Below are 27,929 nucleotides of genomic sequence, written 5' to 3' on the forward strand. Positions count from 1 at the left end.
CTTTAAAGCACGGACTACACAACTCTTCTAAACCACGCCGCAGTCATGACTTGGCTTTTTGGGTTGAAAAGTCAAAGTCCTTGAGAACACGTTTGGAAGGGTCACTAAAAAGCAGGAGATACCCATAACAGATTGCCAGATCTGCTCCCTGATCCACAGGTTACCGAATCCAATGGAAGTGATTTTTATCCAGCTGTGGATTAACCGCACGGCAAGTGCAGAGGTTCCAGAGCTGGTCCTTCACACGCTAGCTCAGATCTACATGCAGCATCGTGGGGGTGGATTTATCAGCTGGACTTAGCACTAGCTTCAGGATATCTTTGTTTCAGAGTCAACAGAAGCTCTGAAGTCTCTTGACTTTATTCCTCTGCTAGATGTTGAGCTGGCAATGTGCTCTGGCAGCCCAGAAAGCCACTGGCACCTTGGGCTGCATCCCCAGCAGCGTGGCCAGCAGGGTGAGGGGGGGGATTCTGCCCCTCTGCTGCACTCTGGGGAGACCCCCCTGCAGTGCTGCCTCCAGCTCGGGGGGTCCCAACAGCAGAAGGACACGGAGCTGCTGGAGCGGGGCCAGAAGAGGCCCCGGAGATGCTGGGAGGGCTGGAGCCCCTCTGCTGGGAGGACAGGCTGGGAGAGTTGGGGGGGTTCAGCCTGGAGAAGAGAAGGCGAAAAAGGGGAGACCTCAGAGCCCCTTCCAGTTGAGATATTAGGAAGAAATTTTTCACTGTGAGGGTGGGGAGCCCCTGTGGCAGGTTGCCCAGAGCAGCTGTGGCTGCCCCATCCCTGGAGGTGTTCAAGGCCAGGTTGGACGGGGCTTGGAGCAACCTGGGCTGGTGGGAGGTGTCCCTGCCCAGGGCAGGGGGTTGGAACTTGATGATCTTCAAGGTCCCTTCCAACTCTAACCATTCTATGATTTGATGATCTAGTAGCTTAATGAAGTTTTATAGTGTATGCATTTTTCCTCTTGGGACATTATCCCATCAGAACATTACTCTATGTTAACAGCAGGACCGTAGCTTTAAATATTAGGCTGAATCCCTACATTTCAAAATAGTTAAAATAATTGCTCTGCTGCTCTCAGGAACACAGCACCAGGTGCTCTGGGGGTTTGCAAAGTGGGGGTTCTGCTGCACCTCTGACATACACAGGCCAACGCTCAGGAGAAGAAAATCGAGAGGGGAAGCAGCGATGGGAACACGGGGAGATGGCCAAGCCCTCCTACGAGACACAGGGAGCAGCCAGAGAGAAGATCTCAGGGGCTCAGTCGAAGGAACTCTCAAGAGCTTGTTGACAGGTTGCATGGGAGTGGAGGAGTTTGAAGAGAGCAAGAAGCATTGTTGAAGGCTGGAAGCGAAAGATGCTGAGAGGAGTAAGGAAAAAAAAAGGTAGGTAACAGCTGTGGGAAGGTAGGTGGAAGACTTACGTGGTTTGAGCTTTATATTATATTTATATTAACGGACACAACTCTCTAAAGAGGAAAGGAGTTGAGAGAACAACCTAGGAAAGGTAATTAACTGCAGGAGGAGAGGAAGCTGAGGTTGAGATAGGGCTGCAAATCAGAATAGGGAAGACCTACAAACGATCAACAAACAAGTTACGGTCCTCAAGAAGCAAGTACAGGCAACGGTCTCTTCCTTATTTGACTGAGTGAAATGAAAGGGATTTTCCCTTACCCCGATCAAAACTACAGCACTGTTTAGGCTCACGGAAAATTGTGAAACCATTAAAATGCAAGATAAGGTAAATGAAAGGAACACACAACTGCGTGAGACAAAATGCGCGGCGCGCAGCTGGATGCCGAAAAAGTTTGGAAGGCTCAGCTGAACTGAGCGGTCTGAAAAACGGTATAAAGGTGCACTATAAACCAAACGAATACATTTCAGTCAAATAGGTAATTTTCTATCATCAAGATGATACTCAAGAATTTTATTTTTTAAACAACCCATAGGAATTGCTCAGCCCAGGAGAACTGTAAAATGATTATGGCTCATTTAATAGAATTTATGCCTTTGGCAAGGTCTGTACGTGCCCAATGTACATTCAGTTCTGTTTATTCTGGGCTGTGGAACAACCTGGGCACAAGTCAAAAGCTGATTTTTAACTAGTATCAGGAGCGAAATAGAATACGGAAATCGAGTCTACAAAGATAGAATAAAACTGATTTTATTCCAAAGATGGAAAAAGCATCCTCATGACCCAGCTGTGCCGAGATGTTCTTTACTTAGGCTAGTTCGTTACTTTTTAAGCAGCAGGTCACCATAACGTTATGATGGCTTCAGCGACACAACAAAATACAAGTGGCATTGCTCTTTGCTTCTGGGAAGGGAAGTGCATGCACGTATTAGAAAATACACATTTCCCAGGAAGAAACGTTAGGAGTTGTGCTGTCCTGTTACTCTGACAAGTCAAACTTGGCCGTTCAGGAGTACGTTCTTGAACTTTATTGCTCTCTATTTGCGTGACACGGTGTATGATTACACAAAACATCCCTAGTCCTTCCTGCCCCTAAAAATGAAGACCTAAAAACCCAGCTGCTCGGTACGAGTTATAGATTCCCTGAATTTGTTTCCTATATATGATTAATAACAAGTATTTAGGCGACCTCCAGGTTTCTCCAGCATCGGACATCTTAAAACTCTGCTTCCTCACTCCTCTGATTGTGCCTACAGCTAACGTGGGTACGCAACGCACAACAAACTCTTATCTTACAAGGCTTAGGCATAAGCTTTTAATCGCTTATCCTTTTACAAGTTTAATTTTTGCACAACTGAACCAGTCCATGTTCAATCACAACCTTAACCTTCAGACATCGGCCTGAGCCGACGCGATGCTCTTCCTGTTTGAACCTGGCAAGGTGAGGGGGAAGGTGAAGTTCGCCGTTGGTCAAGCAGGTGAAATTATTTTCATTTCTAAAGGGTTTTCCGTTGCCTGTTACATATTTTGGTGGCCACGAGGCTGGAAAGAGCTTTTCCAAAATATTCCAGGGAAAAGAAAGGAAGGCAGCTCGAGTACATATGTACCACCTAAAACACCAGGATATGGAATAAATGTTGCTTTCTAGATAAGAAGAATGGTGGACCCTCTCAATTTGGGAAGAAAAAGCAAGCGATCAAAGCCGCCTGGATATTCTGCTCTCCTCCTCCGCCGTTTCCCAAATCCATCCCCATTTGCCAAAGGCTCCCGTTTGCCCACAGCACTGTGGAGAGGAGTGACGTGCTGGGGAACACAACAATTTCTTGCCAGGTTAAATCCCACCCTGATTTGCCTCTGAAAATAATTGGAGGGGAGGTGTTAAGTGCTTTCAACGTGTTTACCCTTTACTAGTTGGAGACGGACAGCCGGTGCGGTCCCACGGCATAAGCTGTGTGATGCCGTGTTTAACCCAACGCTTTGGACCCAAGGGAGAACCGATGAAGACGACACCTGCCATCAAGAAGCGCACACACACCACAAGACCCCATTACTGTTGTCCCTCTCCTAGACAGCCACAGCTATTGTTTGCCACTCTCCCTCACCACCTCCCATCTAAACTTACCCAGTTTACACGGCTGAGTCATACACACAATGGATGCCCTTCAACACGCCGGCATTTCTGGTCCCAGCCTGTAAGGTTTAGCAGGTCCCTCGTGCTTGAGTGAGTTTCATCCACGTAATTTTTCCTTGCCCATCCCCACAAACAAACACGATGATAGCATCGTTTTATTCTAATCATCACTACCCTTTTCTTCGCGCACTGTGCCTATCTCACTGCTCAAGGCAAAGAAAGTCATTGCTCATTATTTATTTAGCCTTAACTTAGAGCGTCCGGCACAGCCTCATTTAAGCAGTATGATGCAAATGCTGCATCAAACACAGCATTTCAACTTGCCCGTCGTCTCCGGCGTGACAGCCATCACACTAGGGCACCCTGCAACGGGTGAACGAATATATTGACAGGATAAAGAGACCCACAATTGGTATTTTACAAATAAGGAAACAGAATTAAGTAACTTGCTTCAGCCAATAAGTGAATTGACTATTATATGAACTCAAAGATGCTACCCAAGGTCAATCTGGAAAGGCTGAGGCACTTGGGTCTTTTTAGCCTGGAGAAGACTGAGGGGGGATCTTATCAGTGCTTATAAATCCCCAGAGGGAGGGTGCCAGGGGGATGGGAACAGCCTTTTTCCAGTGGTGCCCAGTGACAGGACAAGAGGTAACGGGCACAAACTTGACCATAGGAAGTTCCACCTAAACATGAGGAGGGCCTTCTCTGCTGTGAGGGTGGCAGAGTAGTGGCCCAGGCTGCCCAGAGGGGTGGGGGAGTCTCCCCCTCTGGAGCCATTCCAAACCTGCCTGGACGCCGTCCTGTGCCGCTGCTGGAGGTGCCCCTGCTCTGGCAGGGGGTGGCACTGGGGGGGCTCCAGAGGGCCCTTCCAACCCTGACCATTCCGTGATTCAGTACACATCCACAGCATTCCACCAAAGCTGCCACACTCCAGAGTGCTCAGAATAACCAAAATCCAACTTCCAACCTTGGACAGGTTAAAACAAAGTTTAAGACCTGCCCACCCTGAAGACAGGAACACATCATTTGTACCCTCAAACAATCAATCCATAGCTTGCTCAGCGTCACACACCAGTTCTATGTCACGAGTTCTGTCCAGGCACTCTGTGGCATAACGAAGAGACCATGCTTCGTTAAACAACTTCCAACTCCTACGACAAAATAGAACGGCAGCTCTGCAGACAGCTGCCTCTGCTATTACAGGGTTTGATTACTTTTGCTCTGAGCACTGCAGAAGCGGTCCGGCAGAAAATCATGGTATGTGGTCATACGACTGAAACATATACGTGTCTACAACCTACAGTGCACGAGGATGGGAGAGCTTCGTAACTGCCAAGTACTTCATTTTGTAATTTTTGTAATTACCTAGTAGCCTCCTTTTGGCTTTTACTTTGCCTGGTAAATGAAGTAAATTTTTCTTAGCACAGCCTTTTAGGGTTTTGGTTTGGTTTTCATCGTTGGGGATTAAAAGGATAAAAAAACCCCCAAGTATTCAGGAACTGAACTCTAAACCTTCAGAACCACAAGCCACAACACATCAACTACGGGACAATTTCCTCATTTGGGCAAGAGGACAGGGAGCCTGTCTGCTCATGGGAATTAATTAAGAACAAGACAGACTGTTTATTTTGAGAAGATTACCTCCCCCTGTGGATGTTCTTAATAGAGAATAACAGTGCCGCCCAGGAGCGAGGGCAGCTACCTCACCAGGTTGAGGAGCCCTAAATTCATTAGCTAATGGCAGGGAGATTATGTTAATGAGGTGGGAAAGCAGAAACAAATCTGAGACAACATAATGAATTGGTTACTTATGTGCAATTTCACCTGATGGTCAGTACTACCATGAAAGAAAAAAGTCATAGGGAGCTCCTTCTCAACTACTATAAAAGGATCGGCCGAGGCTCCTCTGGCTTCTCTTCCCTGAGGTCGCATAACCTTCGTCTTGAATGACACGTTTTCAATTAAAAAAAAAAAAACAAACAACAAAAACAAGACAGGAAAAGGTATATAATTCATGCCGTTAAGCAGCCGCAAAGGCTGAGCTCATTCTCTGATGATTACCTAGATTTGTAACGCAACAGTCTGAACAGGTCACACGCAGGGATGGGGCCTCGTTTTTCTGCTCTTGGAAGACGACGGGTGGTTTCCTTGTGTCCACCTTCCTTCCTCCGGTCACCCCGGTGGCCCGTGGAGGTCTCTGCCCCCATGTCATCTGCGCTGGAAGCCCAGACGAGCTACCAGGATGCTGCGGGTTCACAATCCCTGGCTCTGCGCCACCACGGGAACGTTCAGGGTTTCGGGCAGGTTGCCAGAATTAAGCAACTTAAACCACAGCTGAAGAATAGCAATTTTTCAAAGCTTTTAACTTTGTTAAATGTGAACTGAACTAGCAAAACGCACCTCCCTGGGCCCAAGGCTATCTCTGCCACATTTCAAAGGCCTGCAGCAAACAATGGAAGTGTTAGAGCTTGTCAGGAAAGGTCACGAGAATCTCTCCTGAAAGAAAGCACAAGGCAAACTAAAAGCGAGAGTCGGTGCCAATTCTTCCTAAAAACAGTGAACTCTTGTTGCTTTTGCAGGAATTTCTTTTGACATTAGCCATTAAAACAAACGCAAGTCATTCTCCCGCTATTCCGAACATTTCAACAGATGTCGTGTTTTTCGGGCAGCCTTCTGATGTCGCATCATTAAGGTGACATCGCTCCATGCAACTTTATGGACACCTATTTTCTAAATCTGCCGCATCATTTATACTAATGCAGAGCCACAGGCAGATTTACGGAAGCATTAGTCTTTGCCTACGAGAAATCTTTGTTTGAAATACTTGAGAACACAACACAGGTGCCAGATTTGCGCAGGTATGGCACTAAGAAAGGAAAACAATCTCTGTGCGTGGAGGGGCTTAGAGAACTCGGTATTTTTAAGCCTGGCATTGATGAGACAGAACCTGATGTGGTGCCTCTGCAGGCCAGAGTACACCTCTTAGCTGAGGCTGGAAATAAAAGAAGCATATTTTACAATCCTGCACGAGGGGCTGGTGTCCATGAGCTTACATCAGGCTATTCTCAAGAAAGCTCCTTAGGATAGCTACAGTTAAACAAGAATTTAATGGAAACAAGGAAATTTTAAGCCTTGATAAACTCCTGCATCGGCAGCCCACTCTATGCAAAGAATCACAAGGTGGTGATTAATAAAAATATTGCTTCACCACTCAGCGGTGAGGAGGAGCTAGCCAGAGATGATGGGGAGACATCCGAAAAGCTTCATGCCTTTCTTTTTTCTTCATCTGTCTTTATTCTGCAAGTCAGATGCGACTTGAAGACTAGAATTACTTAGATCAGACACAAAAAGGTCAGATTTCAGCCAGGTGTGGAAACAGCTTAGATAAATCAGGTGCTTTCAGCTCAGCTGAACGCATTTAACGTAATCCCAGAACCAATAGGAAACAACACCTGAAATTAATGGTCAGTTTGAAAACTTGAAGATAGGTGAGATAGTAGAAGAGCAGGAAAAGACTATGTTCCCTTCCAGTCTTTAAAAGCATTAAAAAAAAAAAAGACAAATCAGAAGAATCATAGAATGGTTTAGGTTGGAAGGGACCTTGAAGATCACTGAGTTCCAACACCCCCTGCCCTGGGCAGGGACACCACAAGGAGACGAAAAAGAGGTGGAACAAGTAATTAAGTTGCTTCTTAGCACGTGAAAGTTAAAAAGGAGACAGGCCACAAACATTTGCCGTCAACAAATCACGACAACCAGTCCAAGTTCCTTCTAGAAGAGCGGGGCAGGGAGGGAAGAAGCAGCAGATAACATATGATGATGGTAGTTAAGCTCTTTTATCGTCTCTCAAGATGCTCTCATAAGGAAGCACAGAAAGCACAGCCTTAACGAGACTCCCACAGCATAGGTGCAAAACGGGCTGGAAAACCACATTCAAGCCTAGTTTTAAATGATTCTTGCAATTATTATGTATTAAAAGTGGTTCTGCAAGCGTATTTCTTGGGTTCAGTGTTGAAAGTCTGAATTAGGAAAGTGGATGATACTCTAGACACAAAGCTGGGATGGACATCAAATGCACGAGAAGGACTCCGATCATATAAAAAGGAGAAAAGGTCTGAAGAAAACCGGGTGAAATTCAATAGGTACGAGTGCAACATAGGAAGGAGTAATCATTTACATAAATGCAGGATGAGGAAGAACTGGTTAGGTAACAGCTCACAAAAGGATGTGGGGGAAACAGTCTATTCAAGCCGAATATAAGTCAACAACATCAGGCTGTTGTGAAAAAGGCAAACATCAGACTGAGATGTACGGGCAGGAATAAAGCTTGCAAGACAAGTACCGCCTTCTCCCACCCCACTCGGCATCAATAAAGCCGCCGCAGAAATTTTATGTTCACTTCTGCGTGACGCGGTGTAAGGAAGATGAGCCCAAGGAAAGATCGGGGGGGGGGAAATAAACCACAAAGAAAGCCGGAGCAAATTTAGGTCATTTACATTAAGGGAAAAAAAAATGCTAAAGGAAAGGAATGTGGTAAGTCTACAAGCATGTAAAACTCTGAAAAAGAAAGAAAATCCTTTGTCCTCCATGGCAGTGTTTATCAAAATGCCGTTACATGCTTTAATTGCAACAGGAGGAGCAATCTACATGACAGTATAACGAAGCACGCAGACTGCCTTGGAAAGCCAGGGATGCTTCGTTATTGGAGGTCTTCAACAACAGGTTGAAGAAATCTTTCATTTCGTAAAGCTGCACTTGCCTTTGGGCAAGTAGAAGGACCAAGCGATCTTTTCAGACGTTTCAGAGTGACCTTCTCCACATTTCGTAACTCTGGCTCCTCCAAGGGAAGGACACAACTGGCCCAGACTGGTGCCACCAGGAGTGGGAGCACCGCCGAGCTCCAAGCCCATGAACCCCCCATTTCCCACCAAGCGCACCTCACCCGGGCCTCTGGGCTCACGTCATCCACCAAAAAAATTAAAATAAAATAAAATAAAGTACTTCCCATTTTAAAAAATTAAGCCTGTGGTTGGGGTCCCAATATTAATTGCTTCATAAGGAACTCGTGCACTGATTCACCTGTGTCAATCAGCTTTCCTAGCAAAACACGGTAGGTTGTGCTTTTTGCCTCTTAATGACAATGACACACAGTTACCCAAACACACAGAAAGTTCATTAACCAACTGCTAACACAACTCTTCAAATGAGTAACGGTACAGAGTATGTCTTTTTGTTGTCTTTTTGTCGCTTAGGAGACCGGCTATCGAAGAAGCTCCTCAGAGCCGAAGGGTCTCTCCCATCCAGCACATCTCCGCAGAAAGTCCCAAAGACACTTGGAAATCTGGGATGCATTGAAAAGCCTATTTCACCTGCAAGGGAAGAGTTCAGGTCAAACCCAGGACAACAGGCAGTGGAAGAAACCACCTGGGGTTGGTTCACCCAACTGGTTGGAAATTTCACCTGGGGTGAAATTTAGGCAGACGGTGAGATGTAAAAGCAACACTGGGTTCAGCTCTCAGTCGCAGCAGAGATGTCACAAGCAGAGTGAACTGGGAAACAACAATTACTTTATTTGGGTGGGTTTTTTTGTTTGTTTGTTTGTTTTTTAAGATAAAACAAGGCCGTAAGACGTGAAAAATTCTTCTATACCATAGGCAGAACGCTTCACTCACAACCACCATTCACAAACAACATATAAACCCCAAAAGTATTATTAAATAAATAAAGCAAGTGAAAAACGAAGGAATGGCAGGCTTGAATATTCTTGTTTGAGTTGCCCAACAGAACAAGCGTTATTTAAGCGGTGTGAAGGCAGACTGCTATCTTTACCTCATTGAACAGTACCTTATTCTGTGAATAACCCCCATGGAATAACCGCCGCTACTCAAGGACTCAATAGCTTAATGAACATAACAAGACCGGCACAATCTGGAGCTTCATTTGCATGTAGTTTGAATATTTGTGCTTTAGTAGTTTCATTTCCAAATAAAAATACACGTAAAAGTCACAGCAACTCAAGTGCCACTTGGCTTAACATATATTTTTCCAGGAATTCTTACACTATCCAAATTTGCTAATTGCTAGGACTTGTGCAACTGAGAAGAGAAACACACTTTAAATGAAAATATCCTTTTTGTTTTGTAATACATAATTAACACAAGCTTTTCGAGCTTCAACACCGGTAAATCTATCCTCTTGAAAAATACACACATCATTTTCATGCTACAAATTAAATTTGGTGTGGTTACGCTTTTAGCACTCAACAAGTAAAAGCTTGTAAACGAAAAGCTGAAGCATAAAGGTATGGCAAGTCTCGTTTAAGAAATCAAAATCTTCGGCGAAAGAGGAATTCTCTCCTGCAGAAGGCAAGAAAAGCGGCTAATAATTAAATACTGCTGTTGATTAGCACTTTGCACTGTGTGTTTATTTGCAAAGTCCTTATTTAAGCAGATCGTGATATCAAACTAATCAAATCCCTGCACTTCGTTCCCATATGATGCCTGGCTAATAACCACACAACAGTTGGAAACTGTCAAAATATTTTACAGCTCAATTGTAATTACCATCCAAGTCGAAGCACGCAGTAATTGGGTGTTAGCCATGGTCTAGGGGCGTTACAGCAACACACAGCAGTCGGTTCTTCTGCGTTTCATTTTTTTTAACACGCGTAAAACTCCTGAATGATCCCCGGGATCTACTGCATAAAATTCTGAATGAAATATTAGTACGTTGTCTGCAGAGAGTGCTTTTTTTTCCCCTTCTTTTTTTTTTTTCTTAATACAGCACAGAATTTATGTCAACACTTGAAAAATGTGCCGAACATTCGGAACTACAGAATTTGTTCAGCAGCTTTTTCTTTTTTTTTTTTTTTTTCCTGGTGTAAACACCCTGAAGCAAAAAATATGTTGTCACATAAATAAAAATTAAACATTTTGACCAAAATATTACACGCTAAAACCAGCAAAACTAAAAGCTTTGAGACAAACGCCGATTTCAAGGAACAAAAGGTGCAGATCATAAATAGAGAAAATAGTCCCAGCAGCTGAGCGAGAAAAAAAAGTACTGCCTCAATACGGTAATACGAGGAACTTGAAAGGGGTTTTAGCATGCACAATTATATATGTCGTGAGCGTAATACTCATGAGTATTGTACACAGATGAGCGCCCGATAGGTTTTCTTGAACAGACAACTCCATAGGGGCTTCTGATTGTTTAGAGTTGGCATTTCTAAGGCAGTATGAGAGATACGGATTCATGATTCTCTGGTCTTTCAACGCTATTTGAATCATTAACGCATTAACTGTCACTAACTCCGCAGTGACAAGACAGACGACGTCACTGCATCCCTACTGCATCGCTATCCAATGGATTAAAATCTTTAAGAGACATTATTTATGCCTTTGAGCTGACAGGTCATAAAGGGAAGGAAGCGTTAGGTTTTTAAGTGTCCTTCCGGCTGAATTTACGTGGTTGGGTTCAATAAAATTAAGCAGTCTTGAAAGAAAGGCTTTTGGTGGGTCCCAACATGATGCAGCACTTCACATGCTTCTGGGGTGAGCTGTTCACTATTCCAAATACTCATCTGCAGACAGGACCAGGCAACACCTAGATGGAAAGAGTGCACCAAAAGACTTCGGTCTTCCGACCAGTAGGACCAGTGCTATTGGAAGGAGGTGTGTAGGGAGGCATCGATGGCTCTCCCTCGGGTTGGGCGGGATGAAATGAGATTTATCAGACCAGGAGCTATAGGGGGGCAAATTTCAGCCAGCACAAATGCAAAAAAACTCCGGCTCACGCCCCATACATCATCTTGAACAAGTCTGATCACGCCCCAGTGTTGCAACGCGTGCAGCACTTATCGTTCGCACTTCTCAGCCTCCTGCGATCCTTTTCACGGCGTGAGCACCTCGGGATAGGTGGAGGAGGGAAAAGAAGGGAGCCTTCATTCCTACACAGGAATTTCCATGCTTTGGGAAGTGTAAATTACAGCATTACTACTAGTTTGACAGTAAGTTTGCTAATAAATGTGTAGCAACATATCTCATTGCGTAACGAGAGATTAAATGATTATGACAACCTTTGAAAGGGGGAGAATAAAGAGAAGAGAAGAGAAAGCGCACATAATTCCGAGATTGGCTAACACAGTAGCTGTAGTTTCTAAACTTTGATAAATATATAAAAGCCAACGCATTTTATACTTTGTTGATACCGCTCTAAATAAGCTTCCACTGGAATCCACTATTCTAGTGGAATCAAATTTTCCACTCTTCTAGTGGAATCAAGTTTGTTCGAATATTGAGTACTATTTCCAAGTCAGATGAGCTTCTGAAACCTATTACCTGTAGGATCAGTCGTCTTCAAAACCACCCAAACCCCGACAAAACCATGGGGTTTGCGGATTGCTAGGCAACACTTTGCAGCAGAAGCACGACCCAAGACATGACTAGGAAGCACGTAGAGTGACGTCACTTGACCAAGATCCACCTTACCTTTAGAGTGGCGCAGGGGAGGAGTTCAAAGAGTAGTTTTGCCTGTAGCTGCAATCAAATTTACAGACTAATCAACGAGAAGTGCCAGTGGGAGCACGACAAGTTGATAAACACATAGTGGGCACACAGTACTTTAGTCATAGCGTAGTTTCTCAATGGGTTACGTTCACCTAAGTTTTTTTCTACCGTACTCAAATACTCAAATGTAATTTTTATTATCTCCTATTCATAAAACCTTGGCAGGGTAAGTGCTGCGAGTCTTCAATAGCTATGCTGCATTTTAAGCTTTTCAACACTTCCTCCAAGTTTGCGTGGGGAAGAGGAGGGCGCTGGACTCCCAAAAAGAGAGTTTAGGTGGAGAGGATTCATCTCACCAGACCTCTTCTGCAGCTCATAGAGACAGGTTGTTTCGCAGTCCGACCTAGATGCTCCGCGCTAGCCTTAGGGGATGCTATCTCTGCCCACACATTATGGAAAACTCCAGAGATCTCTTATGTCCTAAATCAGTCACGAGTGATACAGTCCTAACTAACTTCATGACAACAAGAGGTCCAAAAGGACATTCTTAGGGAGTCTAAACCTAAAACTCATGACCAAACTCACCAATGAGTTTTTAAAAAAGAATCCTCTAACTTGAAAAGGACAAACCAGAAAATGAGTTCCTAGTAGGATCTGACCTGCCTCTTACTCCATTTTTACTCAATAAATAGGAAAATATGCCATTTTAAAGATAATGTAAAAACAAAAATAAAAAAACCAAAAAACCCAACACATTAATTTATTTCTCAAATAGTTCCCAAGCAGAAACACCCTTTGCAGCACTATTCACCTCACCTGCTGGGGCTCCACACAGAGCCCACCGCTCTCGCCAAAAGCGGCAGGGACAACCTTCAGGGGTTGAAGGATGTGAAATTGCTAAAACCCAGTCAGAAAGCAGACGTCCAAACGATGCACCGCGTGGTCTTTTCTTTACTCTTTTTTTTCCCTGCATTGGGCATGAAATATCGGTCAAGCGACCATCTCGGACACAGTGAAAGGGAGAAAAAAGTGGTGGTGGCGGGCAAATTGTGTGTCATCTGTGCACAAAAAGAAAAAAAAATAATGCAAAGAACTCAAACTCTGGAGCAATATATTTCATTCGTTTGGGGACCAGTCATAGCACTGGCTTCCTCCGAAAAAGGAAGGTAATATTCTTTTTAAAAAGATGAAAGTGCTCCGAGGCAAACCACTTAACGTCCTATGTGTTGTATGGGTTCTCAGAGTCTTTAAATACTTGCAAAAGGACAGATTTTAAGTTGTTTTAAATGAGCCCGTTGTATGTCCAAGGAGAGCAGAAATGGAAGAAAAATCCCAGCAACCTGAAAGCCCTTATTGGAATTATTTTCTGGTTATTCCCTATTACTCATCCCTCTGTCCCATTCTGTTTCTACATTGGAAAACAAAAGTAAATATGTAAATATAAGAAGATGTTGAGTTAAAATAACTTTAGTTGGCAAAACCCCCAAACAATTCCTTGTAAAAGCCTAAGACTGTTGCTAGAAGTAAACGCAAAAGCAGTTAAATGCATTTGCAGAGAAAACTCCTGCCCTTGGAAACCCCTCAAAAGCATCCCCCCCCCCCCGCCCCGCTCCCCTTTTTTTTTACATAATAATGGAATAATAATGGTAATATTCCATCAGCATTTGAAGTACAATAGAAGGGCTGCGGTTACAGTTATAAGAATTTGAGCACCGAAACAATATTTGGTTTGCTATAGTTTTATATATAAGCATTGTACTTTATCATGATTTCAGATGGCGTAACATTTTAGGACGCTTTTAAAGCTTGATTGGCTGAGTTGGATTTCAAAGATCTACGTGCCCCGAAGCAAGGCAGGAAACGCAACCCTCGCACAGGCTTCAAGAAGATCACCGTCCCTTGTCTCAGAGGTGTTGATGAAGCGAGGGAGAATGGAGATTTTGGCTGGCCCACCAAAGAAAAAGACACTGTACTCTTACAGTCGCCCTTCAGAGATACAAAAGACTGTATCTTTTCGGCTGAAGCACCTCTCCTATGAGGACAGGTTGAGAAAGTTGAGGTTCTTCACCCTGGAGAAGAGAAGGCTCCGGGGAGACCTTATTGTGGCCTTCCAGTACTTAAAGGGCCTACAGAAGAGCTGGGGAAGGACTTTTTACTAGGGCATGGAGTGATAGGATGAGGGGGAATGGCTTCAAACTGGAAGAGGGGAGATTTAGACTAGGTATGAGGAAGAAATTTTTCACTTTGAAGGTGGTGAGGCACCGGCCCAGGTTGCCCAGAGAAGCTGTGGCTGCCCCATCCCTGGAGGTGTTCAAGGCCAGGCTGGACGGGGCTTGGAGCAACCTGGGCTGGTGGGAGGTGTCCCTGCCCAGGGCAGGGGGGTGGAATGAGATGGTCCTCAAGGTCCCTTCCAACCCCAACCATTCTATGATTCTATGATTTTAAGACACTGAAGGAACTGGAACCTGCTCTAACCTGCCTCAGTTCATACTCATGGGAACCTGGATGAAAATTTTTCAGTGCCCGGGAACTTGATTCGGGAGCACCTGAAGGACTTCAACGTCTTGTTGCCTTCAGTTTACTCTCTGTTAAGTCTCCTGAACTCCTGAAAAAAAGCCCAGTGTCTAATTGCAACTGCCAAACTGTTATTTCCAAATGGATTTCGAAGTTTTTGCTCTTGTGAATATGCCAGCCCTTCCCACAACCGTGCGCGCACAATCACAGCCAGCGGTTACGCACACGTTTGTGAGCTGAATGTGTAGGACAACGTCTGTGAACCCACAGGAGAACAGAGGCTACTCCTACGGCCATCGTGGGCACGGGTCCTCTCAATGCAAATAGCGGAGTTACGCGCTCTTGGTGCTAAAGAGGCCAGGCACGCACACCAAGTCCTTTCTAGTCTCAAAATTAAACACCGCAGCATCTTCACTAAGGTAACAAAAATTACTAAGGGAGCCTCCAGCACCCAGAGCTGCAGTCTTCAAAATATTCAATACCAGGTGACGATTTTTTGGTTGTTTTGTTTTGCTTTTTAAATCCGTTGAAAAACTCCTTTTTTGGGGACAGGAGATGGGTTCCGACTCCGGAGTTTCCAGCGGCAGTGGGTAGCCCACAGCTCACCTCCTCAAGTTCTGCTCTAAAGGAGGACGGGAAGAGGCAGACTAAGCTGTGTTAGATGTTTTACCATGCTACGTCCTCTGAATCCAAATGATTTCTCTACAGAGAGACTGCCCTCTCGACAGTATAGCTCTCTTTAAAGTGTAAGGCAGGCGTTTAATCAGTGGGTGTTTAATCAAGGTCTTAAATATTACAGTTGAACTTCTAATATATTAAGCTCACCAATATTTTTCGTAACATCTACAACAGGATTTCCTTAATTACTTTAGTTTCTAGCTAGCTGCTTTAAAGCCCTTTCACTGAGCTAGAGCACACGATTTCGTTCACACTTTAAAAGCTTTTCCCACGTGTGCTTTTCAAAGCCGATCTGTCGGAATTATACATACGAACTACATTTAAAATTTGTGCACTCTTCGTTACTACAAACTACTACTTACATTCAGGGATTAACAGAACCAGCCACCAAACTGCAAAATAGCTCTTCTCAAGAATAACGCCAAGTGAGATTCAAAGAACTGGTTGTATTTAATAACAGGTAATCAAATACTTCTATAAGGTACAAAAATATTCCCTAAATCTACCAAGAAAAAAACCCCAAACATATGCATGTTCTCTTTTTAATTGAAGTGAGAACAAATTCAGTTTATCTAACAGGCACATAAAGTATAAGACTACTTAAGATGTATCAGAGAGAGCTCTTGCTTTAAATGGGTTTTTAACCATTTTTTCCCTTTCTAGTACAGCATCAATATAGAGCGCTTGCCCTGTATGCATTTGAGATCCATCTACACACTTGTGCATAGGATAAATCCAATAAAAAAAAATATTAGCAGGTTCTGGATTTTGTATTCAAATGGCTAATTCTCCGGAGAAACACCATCTCCTTTCTCCCTATATTCCACGAATGTACTTTAAAATAAATCAGAAAAAAAGGTGAATCTAAACGATGTAGCACCACACAAACCCCTCAGATAGCTCATATAGCGATAGTCGCAGAGAACAGACAGTTATTCTGAAAGAGCAGAGAAAAAGAAATATTTAAAAGGAGGCAGCGAGTCAAAAAAACGTACAGGCAGCTTGACTTCAATAAACCCCAGGATCGCTCAGCTCCTTTGGATTGTTTTCTATTTATTTTCTCTTCTTTTATGCGGTTAATTTTTTAGGAAACTGTTGTTTTATCCCCCCCCTTTTCTTGTCACCGCAGACACTCCCTTTAGGCAACCGTGCATCAACAATCCTCCCACGTTCAAAGTCGGCTACATCTGTTGCTCTTTCCCATTGTTGAAAATTCCTGCCTTAATCCTATTTGACTTTATTCATGCAAAGGTCATCCTGAATTCAACAAATGGAGGAGCGATAGCAAGCACACTGTTGAACATGGCTAAAAAATGCTGTTGTAGAACATGCAGCTAGTGTGCCGGCACTATCTCAGAAGTACTTGGTTTATTATGCGGCTTCTAGTCCTCAGCGCCACGGCGCACTAGGAATTGGCAACGTATTTCTTCCAGCAACTCGGGAAAATAACAATTTCCTTCTAACTGGCTTGATTCTCTCTCCTTAAAAAGATTTGCGCTTAACTCGCGTTTGCTGGCGAGTACGCATACAACATATTTATATATATAATCTTGGACTGTTCCACGCGCCCTCGAGCTTACCTGCTGGCATGCCATAGAATGATATGTATGGCTTCTCTGTTTCTCCTGGTTTTCACTTCTCAGTATAACCACCTTCGCAAATCTATTTTAATGGATTGGCCCATCTACAACTAGCAGTGGTCACTCTTTTAAACAAACGAGGCAAAAAATACATTTAACAAAGCGGGGCAGAACAGGTAATGCAAACACCTCGGTTTAGGGCCATCACTACACCGTCGAGACGCCCACCGAAGCCATCTCTTTTGGGTTTAGACTCACGTTTTCTCCCCCCCAGCAATGCCAAAAAAAAAAAATAAAAATAAAAGCATTCTGCCTCAGAACTGTGATTTATTCCTCGGCTTAAGTATCTGACCAAACCAAAGAAAACCTAGCAGGAACAGTGCATAAGTAACCAAACCAAAGTTAACTATCGGACTGATTTATGAAGGCGAGATAATTATTTTTGTAGTACCTCCATAACTCATCATGACAGAAGCCCGGGAATATTTATTCATGCACGCTCATTTCCAATTTGAGGTGCTTGCCAACCTCGCTCAACCCAACCCAACCCAATCCAACCCAACCCACCCTTCAGGCGCGCGCAGAAACCAGGCTATTGTTAGTCTCGTTCCTCCTCCGAGCGCTGCACCGAGCACCCCAGACGGCATGGAGCGCACCCACAACTTGCACCGTCTAAACCAGCTCCCCCCAATAAAGCTCGATGTAACAGCTACGAGTTAAACGCTACAAGAAGATCAGCTTATTCCAATGGCATTAGCTGCGAGGGAACGTTGGAAAGAATCGAGTTTTTAATTTAAGCGCTCTGCTCGGGAAGGAGCCTGATAATAAGGTGTAAAAACTCTACAGAAAAAAGGAGAGGTTTTACCAGGTTTTTCTTGCAAAGATTTCGAGGATTTGGGGGTTTGATGGCAGTTTACAAAACCGTCTTGCGAGAGGAGAAGCGTTCCTTCTTTCTTCTACTCTTTAAAGAGCAAAGCTTGAGCTAAACGGGAGTAATAGTCTGTGAAGCCAAGCGTGGGAATCAAAGCCCTCCGCGGCCTTTGAAAAGGCTCCCATGAATGGCAGGAAGGTGGTTATCCTCCGGCACCTACGCCGGGACCCGCAGCCTCGCATCGCCTGCCCGCCTGTTAAGAGCGAAGGCAAATACCTTAAAGGATATAAAATAAAAAGATCCTCATCCCGGAGAAGGATTTTCAGATTACATATCCCACGAAAGCGGTGACATTTAGGAACCGCGGCGCTTCATCAACTTTAATGCTCCAGCCAGCTCCTAACTTCTCCATTGCATTTATGCACCTCAGGGATATTTAAAGGACAGATTTCAGGCAAATCGCTTTGGCAACTCAACAAGGAGACCAGTCCCCACCAGATCCCCCAGAAATGGGTGCAAGAAGACACTCGTCCCAAAGGCAAGGCACAGCCCAGCTCCCGCTCCGGAGATCCCCGGCTTTCGCTCTCCCCGTCTCTCTCTTCCTTCTGGGACTTGAAGTATTCGATGCACTGCCTAATGTAGGAACTACAGCCCCGGAAAGGCGGCGGGGGTAATTCCCACCATCCAAAGGCCATCTCTCCTCCGACCTCGGCAGCCTTCAAGCAGTTCCTGGATCAGGATATACGCCTTATTTGACCAACCCTGGACTTGATGGCAAGACAGATTGTTGGGCACTTCATTCAAGGGAACGGAGAGGTTTATATAAATCATCGCATACGTTTACCTTAAAGAAATTCTACTATTAGCGTAGTTTTTGGAACAAAATACAAAAGAAGTCTTTTTTGTTACAGTTTGCCTACCCACACCATGCAATGGTGTTGGCATTTTAATGGCGCACAGCGACAATATTCCCCCGTACTTTGTCACACGACACGCTCCACGCCCGTTGCCTTTTCCAGTTTCCACCAGAGACGCATTTTATTCTCACAGAACGGTGCCCAGTTTTAAACTGTCAAGACGGAATAAAGCATATAAAAACACCGCCACTGCATATCTCAAGAGGGTCGTTTTTTCCCCACAAGAAGTGAAGTAATATTTTATGATGAGTAGGGTAATTTGTAAACGTGAGTTAAATTTAAAAATCTGAAAAGTGAGGCTTGGAATGTCATAACACTGCTTAAATTACCCAACCTTATTTGCCCAGACGTTCTGCAGAAGTGCTAACTGGTGCCACCCAGAACTGCTGCAGGCACTGACGCTATTTCCATCCGTTTCAGCAGCAGCTACATTGCACCAACAACGCAGAAATTACCTTTAAAGAGCAATTATGAAAATGGCAGAAGGAGCCAAGCATTTATCATCCTGCAAATTATGTATATTAATTTGCAACGAAAAAGATTTTTCTAGGACAGCCCTGGAGACCTGTTATCCTCATCCCTACAACTAATAAGGATCTAAAGAAGAAAAAGTCAAACGCTTAAGTAGCAGCACTAATCGAGCGTTCAGAAGTTGAGATATTACAGAATTATGGTTACATATTCAATGTTAATTAGTACCCTTTATATATTTGCATTATGATACAATCTTTAAGAGTACTTCCTCCACTCGAGTTCTCCTTCATGAAGAGCACTCAACGATCAACCTCGCTGAAAGGGACTACCCAGTACTCCAATTTTTCTGAATTATGAGTTGTTTGTCCTCATGCCTCACCTGCTGCCCGCTGCCTGGGCCTTGAACTGAACACTCATCAAAGGCCTTTTCTACAGAGTTCATCTTCATGGTATTTTAATCTAGAATATTAAACGTTTCATCTTCCAGAGATCATAGAATCACAGAATCATAGAATGGTTGAGGTTGGAAGGGACCTTGAGGATCATCTCATTCCCCCCCCCTGCCCTGGGCAGGGACACCTCCCACCAGCCCAGGTTGCTCCAAGCCCCGTCCAGCCTGGCCTTAAACACCTCCAGGGATGGGGCCTCAACAATTTCTCTGGGCCAGTGCCTCACCACCCTCAAAGTGAAAAACTTCTTCCTAATGTTTAATCTAAACCCGCCCTCTTCCAGTTTAAAGCCATTCCCCCTCGTCCTATCTCTACATGCCCTAGTAAAAAGTCCTTCCCCAGCTCTCCTGTAGGCCCCCTTTAGGGACTGGAAGGCTGCAATAAGGTCTCCCCAGAGCCTTGTCTTCTCCAAGCTGAACATCCCCAAGATCCTTGCGAGGTAGAAGTCCATTTAACCCAAGAAAAAGTGAGGTCCACAACAAACCCAACTCCAAATCATTGGAAGCTGTTGCTTTTGAGTCCTCAGTCTCAGCCAGCCAAGAGCTGATCTTACAGAAAACTGCTTGTTTTAGGATTCCTCACGTGCCACGAAAGAGCACTCTCTCAGCCACACAGCACTTGAGCCAAGCCAATAGCTCTGCTAATTTATCATGGTCGTACCAAGCTGGGAACTTAAAAAAAAAAAAAAAACAACCAACAAACCCCACTACACTCCAGAATCTGGTTCAAGAGACTAGCTTAGCACCACGTAACGAATTCCTGACAGAGGAAAGGATAATATTCCCTGCTCCTGGACAGCATTCGGTTGCTTAATTGTCAGAGAAAGCAGTGCCCTCCCGCTGGCCCTCGCCTCAAACCTGGACTAGTTCCCTGCGGAACAACATACGTGGTGCTGCATGAGTCACGAGCTCCGCAGAAAGACCTGCAACGGGATGATGTGTTCCCATCTAGATAACCCGCCGGCTTCTTGCTGCGCATGCCTGGAAATGAGATAAGGTGAGAAACGAGGAGCTGAGGTTGGAAGGAGCTCGGCTCTGCCTCCAAACCTGGGCATAGCTCCCACTACAGGAACACGTGGGTAAATTATTGACTTATCTGCTTTTAAACCTTGAATTCTGAAGGAAGCATCTCTCTTAGAGGTAACCTGACTATGGAACAGCATCTACATCTTTTCGACAGCAGTTCAACTGGTTTGTTGCTAGAAAATGGGCACAAAATACTTCAACACAGACAGCAGAAAGCAGCAGATAGAAAGAGGAAGGGCTTGGTTTCACCTACACTCTCGATCTCTAAAAATTGCCTCCTGTTGGCACCAACCATGGGAATAACATGAAGACAACAGACACCACCCTCCACCGATTTACATTCATAGAGCCGCCTGCAAGGAGAAAGAAGGAATCAAGTGCGGCTGCAAAGAAACAAAACCCGGTATGTTATTAACTGCTACAGTAAAAACACGCAATGTCCAGCTAAGAAAGAATTTATCATTTTGGTAGCCTTAGGAGACCACTCGTGAGCATGAACCTCAACCACTTCCAGACAGTATCAGGCACACTCCTTGGTGTCGTAATGGAGAGTAAGAAGTCGTCCCTTCTGCTGGTCTCTTTTGTGACTGCTCATGGATCGGTTATCACCGCTGCTTGGCCCCATTTTTACAAAATCTCTAATTAAATAGGTAGAGCAAAGCAAGGGATCTCCATTTGGCTGCACAACTCTGGCCATCAACGGTCCTACTCTACATCCATGTCTCCTGGTCACGTGCAGTCACGCCTGCACGTTGAAGGGAGAAAGAGTTTTTGCAACATCTCCCCGTTTTTCCCCGTCCAATCATGGGTCTATTCTTTAGGTCATATACACAAGAGTCTGTAAATATTCAGGGACAATTAATCTCACCAACTTTAAATGCCTATCAATTAGTTGGCCAAGTGTAACCAACCTAAGCTCTTCTATAGCCAAAGGAGAGAACCAGACACCTCTAGGAGTAAGGCATCTGAGGCTGTTGGGTGACTCAGTCTCAAAAGGGAATCCACTTGATTAAGGGCCAGTCCCAGGAACTCTTACTCACATAAGCTGTCAGTAAAACCGCTCACGACTCCTGGGTATTATTGAAATACTACATTTTCTCCCCAGTACGCACTTGTATTTCTTCTACTGTTTGTCCTGGGTTTGATGCTACAGAGGGATGCAGTCATCTCCAGTCAGCCCAGTTCCAAGACAAAGAGCAGCCTGAAAACCGCCATGGAACGAAAGCCCATTTTCCCTAGAAAGACGCAATTTGTACTTCTGTAAAAGTCACTTTTTAAAAGCTCACGCTTACAGTTGAGTTTCAAATCCTCAGACTCTCCTAATTTTAAGATTCTCTGCCTTCAACAGCTTTTTTTTTTTTGGGGGGGCACAAATACGGCCTACAGATAAGATGTCAGGTAATTTTCTTTTTGAAATTACTACTATATATGCACATATGGGTCTGCACGTATATAAAATGCTTTTCCCATTTATAGAGAAATTAGTGAACATTCTGGTCACCAATGAAACAGAAATATAAGAAACGGTACCTAGAAGATGCAATAATGAGTTACGTGATAATTCGCAAGGATATACTGCATCCCAACTTCCATCCGCGTAAACAGTGGCCCCTTCATAAAGAAATCATTTGACTTGCACAAAACCAGAGAATAAAAGAGTTTAGCTTCCTTATACTGACAGAGTAACTACATTTAGTACATAGCAACTTGGATGAATAAAGAAATTTTTAACACAACGATTCTGCTGCAAATATGAAGACATGGAAAGTTAAACCACGAAGTGAAACACTTAGAAGACTCACCTAAGGTTGCGGTTTTGATTTAACAGATTGCTTCCTGGCAGTACTGGCCCCAGAACTCTTGGATCCATAGAACGTGCGGCGGCTGTGATCAACGAATACCCCAAACTGGCACTGCTGAGACACTGATACGTTTCCCAGCTGAGTGGTGACCGTGCCACCACTGAAAGGGACTTTATTCACTCCTTATTTAAGCACATATTCTACCGCGGTTGGTTTATGTCCAAACATAGGTTACGAGTAAGGAACACGGAACAAGCACACGGCTAGCCAGGTTGACAACCACCATTTAAAACTCGTGCGAACGGTAATAAGAAATTGCCTCCGCATTGTATAAAACGAGGAGCCTCCTTTATTATTTAACACTTGAAAAGCTGCAAGTTTAATGAACTGCCTGTGCTTCAGTATGATTATCTCCCTATCTCGCTGCTCGCATTATTGTGTGCGGTTTGTCCTTCCTCCTATGAAAAGATAAAATGTCTTAGGGCTGTATGCCAAGGCAGATTTTCTCCGAGTGCCTTTTTCCTACAAGTTCGTAACAGCAGATATCTTAAAATTCCGTCTACTACCTCCCAAGTCTTCCTTGGGCTCGATGAACTATCTGTCTGCGTAGGGTGTGACAAAGATCTCACGCAAATGAGCTGCACAATTCCTCCGTGGCTAATGTGAAGCTGGAAAGGAGCAAAATCCTTAAAGAAGATGTTCCAGAGCGCCAGGAAGTCCTGATGCGAATGGACAACTGAGACACTTTTCATACCAAGCAACAATGAGCGATCTTCATCTACCGTTTGAAGTTTACTGTAATTTCTCCACTTGGCTGCATTACTGCATCTGTGGTTTAAGATGAGCTCTACCGACTGTTCAGTCGCATACAGAATCACAGAATCACAGAATGGTTAGGGTTGGAAGGGACCTCTGGAGATCATCTAGTCCAACCCCCCTGCCAGAGCAGGGTCACCTACAGCAGGTTGCATACGGTTGATAACACAGAGGCAAAGAGAAGTGGAAAAAATGACCAGCTGGAGCCTGTAGCATCTCCGAGATCTTGAAGAGTTGTGCCTAGTACTATACTGGATGTTACTTTCCTCCCCCCTTCCACTAAGCAGAAGCATTGAATATTCCCAATGGTATCTGCAAAAAAACCCAAAGATTACAAAGGATACCGGATGGAGATGGGTTATCACATGTCATGCAGAAAAAGGATTCTGTATTTCTTATTACACGTTTCCTATAAATATGTTTTTAGAGCTTAAACCGGCTAGCTCGCCTGGGCGCACAAAACAACTCATTTTGCTTTAAAAAAGAAAGAGAGAGTTTAAACGACGACGGTGACAACCAGAAATGTTATTACGGGCTCCGAACTATTACGTGAACATGCATTCTCCTCTTCTGTCAAGGGAAAATGCCATCACAAGCTCTTGTCTCCAAGCAACAAAATCAATGCCTATGTTTTCATGACTACCGGCAACACTGTGACTTTCATTAAGGTGAGAACGGCGTATACATTAATATGACAAACTGAAGCTTACTTATCGTCCTGTCCTGGTGCTATATACTCGCATCAGTCACCAGGTGTAACTCAAAATCCAAGGACAGGTTCAAAAGGCATCCTGCGGTCCAATATCCATTCCACGTCTGCTCACACAATCACGTAGCATCAGAGGAACACCTCGTCATGGTTTTGGTTGGGATGGAGTTGACTTTGGTACTAGCAGCTGGTGTAGTGCTGTGTTTTGGGTTTGGGATGGGAACAGCGTCGATAGCGCATTGGTGGTTTTGGTTGTTGCTGAGCTCTCAAGGCCTTTTCTGCTCCTCACCCCACCCCACCGGTGACCAGGCTGGGGGTGCACAAGAAGTTGGGAGGGGACACAGCCGCAACAGCTGCCCCCAGCTGACCAAAGGGATACTCCATACCATATGGCCTCATGCTCAGCATATAAAGCTGGGGGAAGGCGGAGAAAGGGGGCAGGGAACGTCAGGAGTTACGCCATTTGTGTTCCCAAGTAACCGTGATGTGTGATGGAGCCCTGCTTTCCTGGAGTTGGGAAGCAGTGAATGAATTCCTTGCTTTGCTTTGCTTGCGTGCACGGCTTCTGCTCTACGTATTAAACTGCCTTTATCCCAACCCATGAGTTTTTTCCTCACTTTTACGCTCCCGATTCGCTCCCCCATCCCAACCAGGGGGGAGCGAGCGAGCGAGCGGCTGAGGTTAACCATGACATACCTATTGCTAAGACTGGAGTGCAGGAGTTTCATTTACTGAGATATTTGGGGCAGCCCAGTAGGATGCTGTGAGATGGGATCAGCCTGCCCGGGGAAGTGGTGGAATCACCAACCCTGGAAGCATTTAAAAGATGGGTAGACGTGGCGCTGAGGACACGGTTTAGTGGCAGTTAAGTTGTTACATCAGTCTCCCACTGAGATCTACTCTTTGCTTCAAACTCTAGTTCTACCATTTTCATGCCTATTCAAGATAATGCCTATTAATAGGTTCATATCCTATCTTCACTGATCATTGAGTTCTTCAAAGTTAATACCAACTCACGACTCCACCTTGGAGTACCCTCTTCATCCTGGGGACACCAGGCATGATGCCAGATACCACCAGAGCAGAAGATGCTTTCTGCAACTTTCTGCCCAGTTTTAGGTGAAACTTATACACAGAAGTATCTTGGACACCATAAATCTCTGAAGAAAGGAACTAGGAGGGGTTAAATTTTTGTGCTGTAAGGAGTAATAGGGGTAATTAATTGTGGATATGATTCCAGGAAAATCTAGAAATAGTATTGAGCTGTTAAAAGACCATACAACTCCCTTAAAAGAAGGCCTTTTGCAATTCCCTTCGACACATTAGCTTAAGTCTATTCTCAAATGACACATGTCCAAGATTGCTGACTGCTAAAAATTCATTATTTTAGTCTTCTCCTTCATTACCGCAGACACTGCTGTTATAAATTAATAAAACATTACACACACACACAAAAAATCATGTGTGGGAAGTCAGCTATCCCTCAGGTGAGAAACACCTTCCACCACTACTTGAGTAATGGTAAAATGTTGGATTCGGGCTATGACGTTTCAACAGCAAACACAATTGCCCATCTGTGGAAGCACTCCTATAGCCTGGGTGCCACCGCCAGAAGACTCGTTGCAGCTGAACACTGAACGAAGCAATTTTGATGTCCAGCCATACCCTAGGGATCTTAATTTGGGGTGTATACTTTGGAAAAGATGAACCTTTCTCACCCTACGTTTAAATTGGTATTCCTAGGAACTTCACTACTGTTTTCTAAATGTTCTTTTTTTTTTTTCACAAGGTAATATAATTTCAAGTATTTGGAACCTGTATCTTGAGTAGGAATCTGTCACGTGCCAGAGAGTCTTTCAGGAGAAATTTCCACCTAATAAAGTTGCTGGTATACGGACATTAATACCAGCATTTGTAGTCTTTGTGTTCAGCAAGTGGGATGAACACCATCAGCATGTGGAGGCAAAATGAGCTCCAAATCCTAGCGTCATAGAATGGTTTAGGTTGGAAGGGACCTTGAAGACCATCTGGTTCCACCCCCCTGCCCTGGGCAGGGCCACCTCCCACCAGCCCAGGTTGCTCCAAGCCCCGTCCAACCTGGCCTTGAACACCTCCAGGGATGGGGCAGCCACAGCTTCTCGGGGCAGAATACTCTGTAAAAGATTTGCAGGGGCATTTTTGGAGTCTTTTTCCTTAAACTCTAAAGTTCTAATATTAATACCGTGTTTGTGTAGTCAAAGATGAGCATTTCTGCTCTGCGGTCGTCTCCTACGAAGACAACCAAGACGGGGAATTGAACAGGTCGGGACACGGGTTCTGGTCAGAGTTGTAGCAGTGGCATTCTGTGCACAGCAAATTTGGACAAAACAGTAAATAAAATTTGTTATTTAACCTGCCTTGACCTAAGTTTACCTCCATGGGACTATTCCCCCTCCGTAAGGGCGTGTGTTAAGTTCATGTTTGTTTAGTGCCTATACTTTTTGATGGGATTTTTTTTTCCCAGAGTTGCTAAACATTGTCACTACTATTGAGTAATAAACAAACAAGTTATTTGTGCCAACAGATCCGGTCCTACCTGGGCACTATCTTGCATTACGGTGTGAGGAAATGGTTGAATTTTCTTTTCTTTTAAACGCCAGTACTTTTCCAAAATTCAAGAAGCGTTCCAAGTGCTTTTGCTCCAACGTTCTTAGACCACCTTAGAGCAAATCAATTCAAGCACAGAAAAGAGACTGTGCTTACAGAAAGCTTTCTGAATTGCAAGGGACCGTACCGTATTTTAACACACCCAGCCAGCCAAACTTTCCACTCTAGCTTTAATATAAGAAACCAGGACACTGCGTCTGCTTTGGAGCCTTCCTTAAAATCCTGTTAAAAAAATTCAAGCTTTCTGTGCCACTGAAGGTCAGCATATAGCTTCGTTGTCCCCCATGGCCCTAATGAATATCGAAATTTCGGTACTTGGACCTTTGCTGATCTCAGCGGTGCCTCAGCATCGGTGGCACAGAGGCAGGTGGGCCGCAGGCAGGCACCAAAATATTTGGGAACCAATATCCTGCGTAAGAGTAGGAACTACCCGACTGCATTCACACCAGCACGGTTTTCTCAGCAATTTCAACTCCTGCGTCTTTTCTTCACCAATTCCAGCTTTCAGACAACCTAAAACCAGGGTAGACGACACCAACAACAGTCGAAGTCAGCAGTAATACATTATTTGAGCGCGACGATAAAGCAGAGAGATGTATTTCCTCGGATGCAGACCTGTAAAAAAACCTCCCAAACCATGAGGAATGGGGGCACAACCTCCATCAAACCAGCTGATAAAAATCTCCTCCACGGATGGCTCTTCTCTGCCTGGTAGTACCGCAACGCTTTACTTTGGCCACTTCGCTTTGACCCGAGGCTCTGACTCCACCAGAAAGGAAATCACATGCGATATTTTTCACGCAGAAATCCCAGCGAGCAGGATCGAACCCCATCTCAGCGCATTATAAAACGGCGACGCTCTGATTTAATATTTCCCTGCTTGTGGGTTTTGGGTATTAAGAGTAACTTGTGAATTTGGGCTATGCCGTTTTGTTTTGCTACCGTGCAGACACAGAGCAGATTTCTGGTCTCATATTCTTTACCCCGAGCTGTAAAACGACAGCAAGATCAGAGACCGCGGGGGACAAGGACATGTCAGCAATCCGGCTGAGTAATGAAGCAATGAAATGATAGGTATGACAAGTAGTTTCATCCAATTCTTAAATTAAAGTACAGCAGCTCCAATGCAAAGTAAACCAGACTACAATATGGATAAACTGGGAGAGCTGTGCTGGAAGGGAAGTCGCCTGTCCTCATCCTCCCCCCCTTCAAAACAAGCGCTCAGCAAGCATCCAATCCATTTTTAAGAAGGGCCCATTAAATTATGCTATTAAATGCTCGTTTCGTTTCAAAAAAGCACAAGCGGCGCTAACTGCCGAAACACCGGAGTCGCGACTCACGCCAATAGAAGTTAGCTGCTGTCATCCTGAAACACCTAATGCCGCACATTGCCCTCT

At 44.5% G+C, this 27,929-nt stretch overlaps 1 protein-coding gene across 1 annotated transcript in view; it reads right to left on the bottom strand.

The window, feature by feature from the left end:
* The window catches only part of EHBP1 (EH domain binding protein 1), a gene marked incomplete at its 3' end in the record, with an annotated part of 225,619 nt that overhangs the window by 80,869 nt on the left and 116,821 nt on the right, over positions 1-27,929 (bottom strand). The gene's annotated exons all lie outside the window — the stretch shown is intronic.

Source organism: Charadrius vociferus, unplaced genomic scaffold (genome assembly GCF_000708025.1).
Source record: "Charadrius vociferus isolate BGI_N301 unplaced genomic scaffold, ASM70802v2 scaffold139, whole genome shotgun sequence".
Lineage (NCBI taxonomy): Eukaryota > Metazoa > Chordata > Aves > Charadriiformes > Charadriidae > Charadrius > Charadrius vociferus.